This window comes from Lagopus leucura, unplaced genomic scaffold (assembly GCF_019238085.1).
Source record: "Lagopus leucura isolate 7727_CA_CO unplaced genomic scaffold, USGS_WTPT01 Super-Scaffold_1, whole genome shotgun sequence".
NCBI lineage: Eukaryota > Metazoa > Chordata > Aves > Galliformes > Phasianidae > Lagopus > Lagopus leucura.
Window position 1 is genome coordinate 34376200 of NW_024962250.1, and position 12352 is coordinate 34388551.

Sequence of the window (12352 nt, forward strand, 5' to 3'; positions counted from 1 at the left end):
GACTATCGAGCAAGAGTTTAAAACGATAATAAAAACAAATGATGCAATGAACCAATTAAAATTGTTGTACATATATTTCTTTAATTAGACATTTATGAGCTGTGAATTGGATCAGATATTCCCAATGCACATGACTTGCTGACATATAATAACTGCTTTTGGGATGTCAGGTTAGCTTTTTATGAATGCAAATTGAGGTATGTTTTCATTTTTAATTAACTTCAGGAATAATTTTGTTCTGTTTAAAATACAGGTAGATACTTCAGTGTTGCTTAGTCAGAAGATTTGAAAACGTTACACTTTGCAGCAGTTGTGTTCAGACTTCAATAGAGGTGCCTTTTTAAAAAAAACTGTCTCATATTTCAGGCTCTAGGAAAAGGTCAATGTTAAATGGACTGTTTAGATACAGAAAGGTCCGTTACTGTGCAGATATCTGAAAGCAGCAAGAATAAATTCTTGCTGGTAATCGAGATAATGTGGACAGTGTAGTTTCTCCTTCCTCAAGCAAATACTTTTTTATATTGAGAAACCTTTCCTTCTTTCCTGCTTCTTTAATGCTGTGACTAAACTGGGCTTTGGACACTTTTTCTCTCTCAGGCTCTCTTGTTCTTAGCATTTCTCTACACCCCATCAACTCTAAGGGTCTTCCCTTCTGCACTGTATGCTGGTCCAACTCCTAGTGCCTTCCAACTCTGCTTCAGACAAATGGGTGAGTTGCAGTGCTTGAGGCAGTGCTATTAGACATATCACAGCAGGGTTATTAAGAAGGGTCTTTTGAAGGACCTGTTTTAAATAGTTAGGAAGTTAGCAACTAAACAGTAATTAGACTGCTGGGTCTAGTGATCTTTGGCTACATCTTTGAATGAAGCGATAGTCCCTTTTGTATCTGATATCGTCAGAGTAGTAGATCTTCGTGAACTGGAGAAAATTAAATACATATGCGTGCTTAAAGTTATTAGAGGTTTTAAACACTCTAACTAGCAATTGCTGTAAGACTCCTGTGAAGCTAAATAGTGAGTAGAGATACACACTGATGATACTTAAATAACAAATTTCAATGTGCAATTCTGAATGGTGTTAATTAAAGAGGAATAGTTACTTTAATCAACATCAACAAGCTGTTATCAAGTCCAACAAGACAAAACACCAATAACAATAAACAACTATTGCAACTTTCTAATGTGAACCCAAATCAAAGAAACTTACCACTCCCATGCTGAGCCTCAGCCTTTATGAAAATATTCTCTTGGAAACTAAGCAGCTGCAAAGGGACAGCATTCTACTTGGTATGAGCAGAAACCCACTGTAATCATATTCCATATTGAATCTCCATGCATAATTCTAAAAGGATTAATGATGAGGAACAGTTATTTTAATCAATGGTAACAATTTTTAATGGAGTCTAGCAAGACAATATATTCAAAGCACTTTTTGAAGACCACTGTCTCCAACAAGTAAGAAATTAAATCCATGACTTACGGCTCTAAATTACTCTTGTATAAATTAAATGAAAATGGTCTCTTTAACATAAAGGGCAGCATCAGTTCTTTCCTTAGAACATCAAATCATTCCTTAGAATAATGAGCTGAGGCAGTGGAACTTCCAGTGGCTCTCTCAAACCAGCCCCTGAAAAGCAGTTCTCCTTCGATTTTCTTTTAAAACATTCAAATGAAATAATCTCCTCAAGATTGTAACAGACCTAGTCCTGAGCCTGAAGCTTCCAAAAGCTAGCAAGATTGGCTTCTGAAAGCAAATTTTGTAAGCAGTTGAGTATTGCATTCCCCTAAGGACTGCGGCAAGAAAGTAAATAATACTCCTCAATATGGTTTGCAATAAAATAAGGTACCACTGAGAGACGTGACAAGCCTGCAGTTTGTCGACATGGTGGCTAATATCTTATTAACATAATTAGCCAAAAGTGCTTTCTTCATGGATATCCATTTCTAATTGAGGTACAGCTGTTCAGTGGTAGTCCTAGCTTGATTAATACATGCCATCTGATTGTGGGGGACCAAGGCTTTTATTCCTACAGTAGTACCATTCTAGTAAACATCTAATTGCTAGGAGTAATTAACTAAAAGAACACAAATTTCTGTGTATATCCAGCCATTTCTTCACTATTACAGCGATAACAGCTTCTCCCCACAACAAACCTAATTACAGAGAGTAGGCAAGAGGACAGGGGAGAAAGAAAATGTAGTTTCAGACTAATACAACTGTTAATCACAGTTGCACAGCACTGTAAGAAATGAAAGCACTGGCCAAACATTCACTGGCAGCTAACACTGCCCTTGTTCTTGATTTTATTTGACACCAAGTTACTGGGGTGATTACAACCTTCCCTGTTGTCCTCACACGCTCCCACCTGCCGCTACAGGCTGTTCGCAGGCAGTGATATGATTCACAAGCCCTTCGGCTGCCACTTGCTTGGACAAAAAAAAATTAATCAATTCAAACATTATCTACTGTGATTTAAGGGCATGGATGTTCAGACTCAATGCTGCTCAGTGAGGGATTGCACCTCGTGCATTAGGACAGCCTTGTGCACCCAGCCAGGTATAGATTAAAACATGATGAAGGGCAGCTGGGTGAAGGTTATGCTGATTTTATGGTAATGAAACAACCTCCTTGCTTGGAAGCAACTGCAGGACCCAGCCTCGAAATTCTCAAGGGCAATGTGTTAGCCTCAAAGGACCTCAATGGATTCCGCAACCAAAGGATAAGGCACATTTGTTTCACATTTGCCATACAAATGTCTACTCATAGCATTCATATTAGAGAGGGGCTTAGAGTTCCCAAGGCATAGCAAAGCTTACTATAACAGGCAATTATGTGCCAATCCTCACTCTGTCATTGATTTCTATTTTATTTTCTGTTACACTTTTGAGTATTGCAGTTTCCCCAGAGCATTCTACTCCTTGAATAATGTAATGCTTACATCAGTTTTAATGAATGTTAAAGACCTATTGGGTACATAGGATGCAATAGTCTTACTTGGTTTACAATTTGATTGATATTCATTTCTGTTTTCTCCCTTTAAACATAATCAGAAAAAATATATTTAAAAGTCCTTTGACACACGCTGTTGATAACATTTCATGAATGCCTGCCTGGGCATAAGGTTACATGAAATAGGCAGGATTAGTTCCAGCGTTCGTTCATCCAAATCTCAGGAATGATAGCTTAAACAGCTAGGTCAACAGTCTGAGTGTGTGCCTTGGCATGAGTTAATGTTCATTTGAGTCTTATCTAAAAGGAGCCAGGTGTTAGTGTAAATTGGCAAAATACTGCTTAATCCTATTGATTTAGATAGTTTCTTTTCCTTCTTTCCCCATAAATCGAAAAGATGAATGAATGCAAACTATGGAGATGATGGACTCCCATTCAGAGGTTTTTGGACAGATTTAGCTAGAATGTATTTGTATTCTTCAAGGTACATCTCTGTAAGAGCACTGGCTGTTTTACCCTCCGTGTTGGCTTTGCACTGAACTCATGTCATCCCACACTCTCCCATACGTATTTAATAATTATGGGAAAGAAAAAATAAAAAATATTTCCTAGGATAAATCATTAGAAAAATCTCTCCTTCACATATGGGCAATACTATGGGAACTACAGTGACATATGCAAAAGAGAAGAAAGGCCACTTAGAACCCTTCTCTTAATACTCTATTGTGATGGATTGTTTTCTGTGAAGCAACCACATTTTTATTCCAGTTCAGCATTCAGTGACTCAAAATTTCCTAACACAGATTGATTCAACCATTGCCAAATGCAATTGTCCTTACGAGGGAAAACAGTAACTATTTCTGCAGTGTCTGTAGCATAGATATAGACAGGAAAGAAAAAAAAACAGTGTTATTAAAACAATGATAAAATTTAAAATAATCAGAAGATAATTGGAATAGAGAAATACCCATTCGCTCAGAAAGAACGTTATTAATGACCCCAGTGTCCCTTCTTACCTCCCTCTGATCAGGCTGTGCAATACAGTATGGCAATGTACCATGACTGGATGTCCTACAGTGGCATCAGAGATCATGGCAACAGAAGAAAGTTGCTTGTAAATCACAGCTGCTGGTCTCGAAGCTCTTCAACAACACTGCAATAATTTCAGGAGCTTTATTTCAGGTTAGGTTTAACATGACTGTTGAGTTAAGTTTCCACCAAGCAGATGGAGAGTCCATGCCCATGGAGGAATGGTGCACAACTTCTGAATTTGCAGCTGCTGAAAGCAACTTAGTTCCTGCATACTCCAATAGCTACAGCCTGCAAGAGTTTGCTTCAGACAACACCAGTAAACAGAGTGAGCATGTTTTCTGTTCCTGTCGGGAACCATCTCTTGATGCTGTGTCCCACTGACACACAAGAACTTCTGATGTGACCTCTCTATAACAAGCTACAGTTCATGACACCTTCACCTACAAACAATCAAACTAGAGCTATGGAATCCCCCCTAAAATCTCCACTTGATAAGTACTTACATATTTTGTTTAATCCCCTGAAGTTGAAACTGGGTAGTAATGCTGAACATGTGCATTATAAGTGGCTACAGATTCAAGGTCAAAGGACTGACTGGTCTGATCAATTTGGCTCATGGGAAACATACTTCAAAAAACTATAGCTGAAATAAGGGGCATTAGAAAATAAAACATACAGCACTTCTGACTATCTTCTGATATCTTTTGATTTCAGTATCTGAAAAGCAGAAAGGAAAAGATCACGTATTATCCCATTTGAGTGTTCTTAAGCCAAAACTTATCATTTTTAATTAGAGACATGGAAATGTAAAAATTAAAAAAATAAAAATAAAAATCAACCGTCCGTGCTGCATTGAAAAATAGCCAGGGAAAGTCCATGAGAGCTATTAATTAAATTTCTAAATATGTGAACATCCACGCATACCTAAGGGGAATGGAGAAAGCAGTTTCCTGCCAGCTTTAGCTTTAATTCCTTTACCCATTTTGCACTTACCATTTTGCCAGCATAAATATTTCCTGGGGTCATCTATTCAGTAAAATACAAATGACAACAGTTGGTTGTCAGTCAAATCACACCCATGTTTTCTTTCTTGCCTTCACAGACATTTCTGGCACCTCTAGAAATTCAGAGGCATGTGTTTTAGATTGCTTTTCTTGCTTTATGTTGAAAATTTACACAACATCTAGAGACTCCTTCAGTCAAATCTTCAACATGTCTTTTAAGTACTTCCTCTGATCCTCTGAAATTTGTTATGAATAAATAAAGAAAAAAGGTTGACCACTGACACTTCCTACAGTTTACTTAACAATGAGTAATTGCTGCTAATACCAATGGCATTTTAGTGGTTTACCCAAGCTTAGGCTCTTGGCTTTTGCCATCTTAAGAAGCACTGGGATGAAAAGATGGTATCCTTATTGAATGTGCTCATCATGCAAAACTCTGTTAAAAACAGAGATCAGCAACAGCACCAAAACTTGTCTGTCACTTTGTCCATGTCCATGAGGAAGAGGTCTGAGAGTGCATGCCAGTTGGAATTCTCACTCCTCTTATCTCAGAACTTACTGTTGTGGAGGTTAATTGCACCAGGACTGATCACAGAAACACATTCAATGTGTGTTAGCCAATACAGATTGCTGTGATGTCTTATTAAGGCAAACACACTCCACCAGGTATAAAAGGTGGAAATTCTTCATAGCTTATCCTTACATCTGCTTTTCATTTTCATTCTAACTACTAATGATGAGGCATTTTCTGAGAACTGATGATCAACTGACTGGTGTTTATGGCCAAAGATGTAGCCAAGGGTGCCATTAGGCCCAGCTGGTCATTAATCCCTGAGAATGCCCTGTGCTGAGATTGCTACTGCTGTTATTAGTTGAAAATGAGAGCAAACATAGGAGTATGGATTTTTTTTTTTTTAATGAATCATGCAGATATGGTTGAAATGTGCAAGGTGCTTCTAGGAATTAATAACTTACACATTAGGTGGTCTTACTGCCTAAATTATCAGCACACTGCATGAAGGAGGTTGCTGTAATTAAAACACGCTTTAAACTTCTTTTACTTCTTCATTAAAAAGTCTGTGTCAAGCTAACACAGCTTTTTTAAAATGGAATTACCAACTAAGCATGCCTGTAACCAGTTCTCTAATTTCACAAGTTAGAAATTACACAGAAGAAAATTAATTTCTGGATCCACACATAGGATATGTGAATTTCCTTGCTGCACCTGCCATGTATGATGAAGGCTACTCAAAGTTAGGCACCTGAATCAGAGAGTCCTGATGCAAATATATTGGTTTTCCATACAGCTGTTTGATTGAACTCCCTGTATGAGTTAGCGGTCTGAAAGTAATAGGATACAAAACTAATAGAAGACTGCTTAGGAATCAGTTCTGAGTTAAGCAACAGGAAACACGATGCATAGGGAGCTGCTACCTCTCTCTGGATCTATGACACCTCCTGGGGCTGTTTGACGTCCTCTGCTTGGAAAGCTCTCCAGAAATCATCCGTCTACACCCTGTCTGGCAATAAGTGGGTGTTTTATCCTCCTAGTACTGTTTGCAGTGAAGCTGAAAGCACATCTATTTTATTTCATAAATACTTACTGGTTGAAATGCAAAAAAATTATCCTGGTAGAAGCCATGAGTAAATTTTCCCTAGGTAAAGCAGGGAACGGTGCTCCAGATCACAAGACTCTATGAGGAGTGGATGTTCAGATGAAGGGCTCACCTAATCTTCTGTTTGGATCCAAAGCCTGACCTCTAAGGATGAATGAGAGCATGAGCAGCTATCACACAGCTACCATTCGGCTTCAAGCTATTTTCAGCTCTGACAGCTTCCTGAGCTTGGTATGCTTTGTGTGTCTCATTAGGAGAGTAAACTCTACCAATCACTTTCTTGAATCCACAGTGACTTTAAACAAGGATTCCCATTTACCTGTCATCAGCTTCATGGAGAACTACATGCTTTTGTTTGATTCTAGTGCTCCCTATTTTGCTTTGATGGCCACTGAACAGTAATGGACGCGGCCATTCAGTGTCTTTTCTGCTTTTCCAGATTGCTCCTATTCCTCAAACTGTCTCTTTTGCAGACTTTTGAGAAGTCCCAGACCAACTGAATATTTCTTCCAATGAGTAATCCTGAATGGCAATTTCATCTAACTGCTTTGAAACTTGTCTCAAGGGTCAATCTATACAAAGGGGGGAAAAAAATCCATCAAGACACAGATTTCTGCCATTCATATCTGAAACTTGAAAGTGGAATCAGTGAAACTGCATATCAATTGACAATGGCAGAAACTTCTGTTTATAAAGCAAGACAGGTTAGCAATCATTTGTTCTGCTCTGGTAATGTGACAAGTACTGCTTCTAAGGTATAAAACTGAATTTTAATTCTTAGGGCCTTATATAAAACTGCTCTCTTTCACACACACCCTTGAGGTAGATAGCATCATGTATTTTGATCTTTACTATTTGAAAAACTGGGCACGTAAAATAGGATTCTAAAAGACATTCTGTGACTTTGTTTTGTGCTTCTTTAAAAAAAGAACAACAACAACAAAACAACACACTATTTCGATATCTTAATCTTTTGAAATATGCTGTTGTATCCCAAAATGAATATTTCTGACCTTTGAATATGAAGTGCCTTTTTTCAGTTTTATTTCTAATGTGGTGAAGCTGAGTACAACACTATTTTAGGTACAATTAGGCTGTGCTTGAAAGCTTATTTGCCTTTTTCCTTGTGTCAATCTTGGTGAATTGAAGACTCATCATGGCTCATTTTGCATAAATATTAGTGCCATATAATAATAAATCAAGAATCTATCCACACTACTTTTTTTTTTAATTCATCTTGTCTGTAAGCTATTTCAGCCTGCAAACAAATCCATTTGCATGTGTATAGGACAGTTGGATACAGAAATCTCTTTTCATCCCTAATGTCTGTTTTATTCTTAGGAAAATAGAGCCCTCAAGAAGTACATATAAGCAAATATAACATTCTCAATGTCCCACCTGAAGACTTAATAAAGGGAAGGAGATTGTATCTTATACTTAGTACTACAATATGAAGAATAATGAAGACACGCACAGTGAAGACTCTTTAGCTTGCATGAGGAATGCTGCTTTCTGTGTGTCAGTGCAAACAGGCCAGGAAATCCCTTTTGTTGGGTCTTTGCTGACTGATTTTTGACATGAAGCACTCTGATCATGAGCTGCTCAGGCAGATTTGTGCTAGGAAAGTGAGCATCACAATGCTTTACTGGAAAAGCAGCTGACAGTGTGCAAATATCAGGCATTTTGAGCTCTATCTGTTTGCGTGTACAGGTGAGAGGATTTTACTGCGTATTTTTCTTAGGTTGCTTTTCCCATATATAGGACACAGCCATATTCTGCAATTTGACAGATGTGGTTTTCTGTGAGTCTCACTCTTGAATCAGGTTTGTTATGCAAGTCATGCCTGATGACATCTCAGGGAGCTCCATTAGAGGAGAGCAGGCTGGTGGACATTTTTCACATATCCATCGATCGATAGGACTGCTGTATCATTTGAAATGCTGATCTAATGAGAAGTGTTATCCCCTCCAGTACATGACTTGCAGACAACAAAATGAAAATTATGATCTTATGCTGGAAGCATCTGCAATAAGCATCAGACCAGGAAGAAGAAAATACAGCTGGCTATAACTTTTTATTCCAGGCCTATAAATGGGTTTGCACACAACACAGCAACCTCAAGTCAAATATTTGCCATTATGCTGTCTCACCAACAAAGCAGAGCCTCACCCAAAGCAATTGGCTTGTACTAACGTACACCCAGCTGGTTGCCTGGCCCACCAAAATCTCCCCCTGTGAAATCTGTTCTACATTCCTCTTTCAATTTTTTCATCCTCAATTACATGAGTGTTTTGCAATCATACATATCCTTAACATGATTCTAGGGGACCAAGACAAGATGAGAGGTAAAGGACTAAAGTTGCACCAGGGGAGGTTCAAGATGGGAAAAGTTTCTATTTAGAAAGAGTGGTGAGGCACTGGCATAGGCTGCCCAGGGAAGTGGTGGAATCACTGTCCCTGGAGGTGTTCAAGAAACAATGAGATATGGCACTGAGTGTCATGGTTAGTGGGCATGGTGGAAATGGCACTTTACAGCTGGACTAAATGAGCTTAGAGCTCATTTCCAACCTTAACGATTCTATGATCTGCCATTCAAATGCTCAAAATGAAACAACCTAGTTCTAGAAACCTCATCATCAATTAAAAGGGAGTAAAATATGGGAGAAGAAAAAGAACTGGAAGATGGAATGAGAGGCAAAATTGCAGAGCAGGGCTGTTCCCAAGACCTGGTGACACCATCTTGCTGACTCCTTCCAAGGGTCTCAGAGGTCTAGTACTTATCTAAGCAGCACATTTTCTCTTTGTTTTGCCACAGCTCTGTAAAGTCATCACTTGTAACTCAGAAGAAATATGGATAACTTGTTTTTAAAATAAGAAAAATAGAAGTAAATATTTCCTTTACAAAGATTGCTTTCTTTGCGTGGGTGTGAATCCATGCTGAGTGGAGAGTGTAATAACAGTAATATCCTTTCAATGTCCGTGCAAAAAATAAATGTGCTTTTCACCTACATCACTAAATCAATGCGCCTCTGTGGATCTAAAGCAAAAAAAAAAAAAAAAAAAAGTAAAACTATTCATATGGCATAGAAAACTATGCAGTTTAGATAGGTTTTTGAGCAAAAAGTAAGATTTCTGAGCTAATGACAAGGAAAATGGGATAAATCCTACAGGGACACTTCTGATTTCTGGCCTAATTCACAGAGATTACTTGCCATAAGGTACCACTTGAGTAATGTGAAAGAAAAGCACATAGATACAATGGGAAACATAAGCAGCTGACTCCTTTATGTGGCAGTAAACTGAGGTAATCTATCCCTGTCCACTGATGTTTATAAACATATTGTAAACAAGCATAAATGAACAGCCCATCTCTCTTGGGAGACCAGATGCATCCTTAACACTGATTAAGTGTTTTGTTCTGCCTGAGTGTCTGGCAGAGGTTTATGCTCCACAGCAGAGGGAGGGAGACAGAGTAATGACAGTCTCCTACTCTCCTGGCTCTTTAACTGCTTTGGGGGATTCAGCAGGCGATACAGCATGTATAATTCTAATGATGATCATTTTCCACATCACACTGCAACATGGGATACATTTTGCATGTCAGGCTTGTTCAACCACTTCCCAAGTTTCTTCCTACTCAGAGAAAACTGGAGATGTGTAGAGTCAGGAACAGCATGCAGGGAGATTGGCTCACCCAATCTCGTCTCTTTTACAGCACCAAAAATACTTGAGCACTGGGTCAGTGTCACAATAAGAATCACAAATACAGCACATTGTCATGCTTCATGATTTTTTTCTTTTCTTATCGTCCAGAAACCTAGCCTTCAAAAATAGCAAAGCTTTCCTTCTTGCAGCTTCCCACAGAAACAGTCAGGAATGATTCAGCAGAGCACCTCATCATGTCCTTAGATGCTACAGACAACTCCAACCACTTTTGCATAGTGTGATTTTAGGAGCTGGATTTTATGGGTGACATTGTACTCCTCTCCTTCCACACTAATTACAGCAGCAAATGTAATTCATTTGGACTTACACAAACAATTTTGTAGGGTAGCTGGGTGAGGATTTGCTGCCTTTTGTGTATTGAGAACAGAGAATAAAGAGTCTGAATGCGTGAAATCTTCCAGACCATCTCCATAGCACTGTCTCTCTCTAGAAGACCACTCAGCAGCTTCTGAAAGCTTGCCTGGGGAACCCTCCTCTGCTTCTCTTCCAAAAATCCCTGCAAGAATACAAACTGGTAGGAAAGGGTAAAAGAAGGATGTGTTATTCTCTAGAAGCAGAGAGCATAATTGGTAGGTATTGTGATAGCAGAACAGTTCTTGCTTTATTCCTTCATGTTTTTGCAATGTTAGATTTTTCACTTCTTACTGATAAAAACTAAGCAATTTGCATACGATCATTCAATCACAGATTCATAGAATCATTAAGATTGGAAATGACCACTAAGACCATCTAGTTCAACCATCAATCAATCACATATTTTTCTAGTAAACTAATTAAATCAATCATAGAATCATCTAGGTTAGAAATGATTTTCAATATACAGTCCAACTATAAATCTGACCTATAGAATTCCACCACTAAATCACGTCCCTTAGTGAAACATTCATGTCTGTCAATTATTTCCAAGGATGGGATCTCCACCATTTCACTTGCCAGCCTGTTTAAATGCCTTACTTCAAGTAATCTTCCCTATTGTCCAAAGTGATATTTGCAATACTAGCCAATAAGCAATTACTTACATTGCTTTTGGTAATAAGAGTTGCTACATTTGGCATATAACTTTTGAACCTCTGTAACTTATTCATATATTCTTACACCTTTAACTAAATATCTGTGTACTTTCATAAGCCATCAGAAGCTGCATACATATTACAAGTTGGGGTGTGTGAGTGCTGAATGAGTCAGTGTGTTTATATTTTTTGTTATGCCAACCATCTCTGTTTACCTTGCTATTGTGTACCTCATGTATATTTTGGTGTAAAGATATCATGACCTGCTTTATCTGTTACTGGCTGAGTAAATAAGATGTGGATTTCAAAAAGCCACAAAACAACAATAGTCACACTATAGGAAAGTGAAAGCTGCATCTTTAAGGTTGATTCCAGCCATGTGATCATTGCTAGTGTTGCATGGATGTGTGAGTGGTCACGGTCATCTGCCTGTTCTTCAGCCATGTGCTTCATTACTGCTATCATGCAGGGTGTCTGAATGAGATGTGGGGAAGAAAATAGTGTGATCAGGTCCAGGTAGGTCCATCAGGCACCCTCCAGTTCCTTTTGTAGGTGGACTGAAGAATGAGACGAAGCTCAGGACAACATATCAGGTCCAGTTTTTGTATTGTCTTGAACCACTGCTCCTTAAGACAAATGGCAAATGTTAGGCTTTCCTATGGAGTATTCAAAGAATCATAATATCACTAAGGTTGGAAAAGACCTCTAAGATCATCTAGACCAACCGTACACCTACCACCAACAATTCTCAATAAACTGTGTTACTTAGCACCACATTTCCACGTTTCTTGAACACCTCTAGGAACAGCAGTGACTCCATCACCTCCCTAGGCACCCCACCACCTACCTGGGCAGTTCCATTGCCTGACTACTCTTTCGAAGAGGAAACTTTTCCCCATTTCCAACCTGAACATCCCCTGGTGCAATTTTAGGCCATTCCAAAGACACCTGCAGAGGCTGGGGCATTTTGAAGAAGAGTTCTCTAAAAAGAAGCATCTTTTAAATTCTTTTTTAT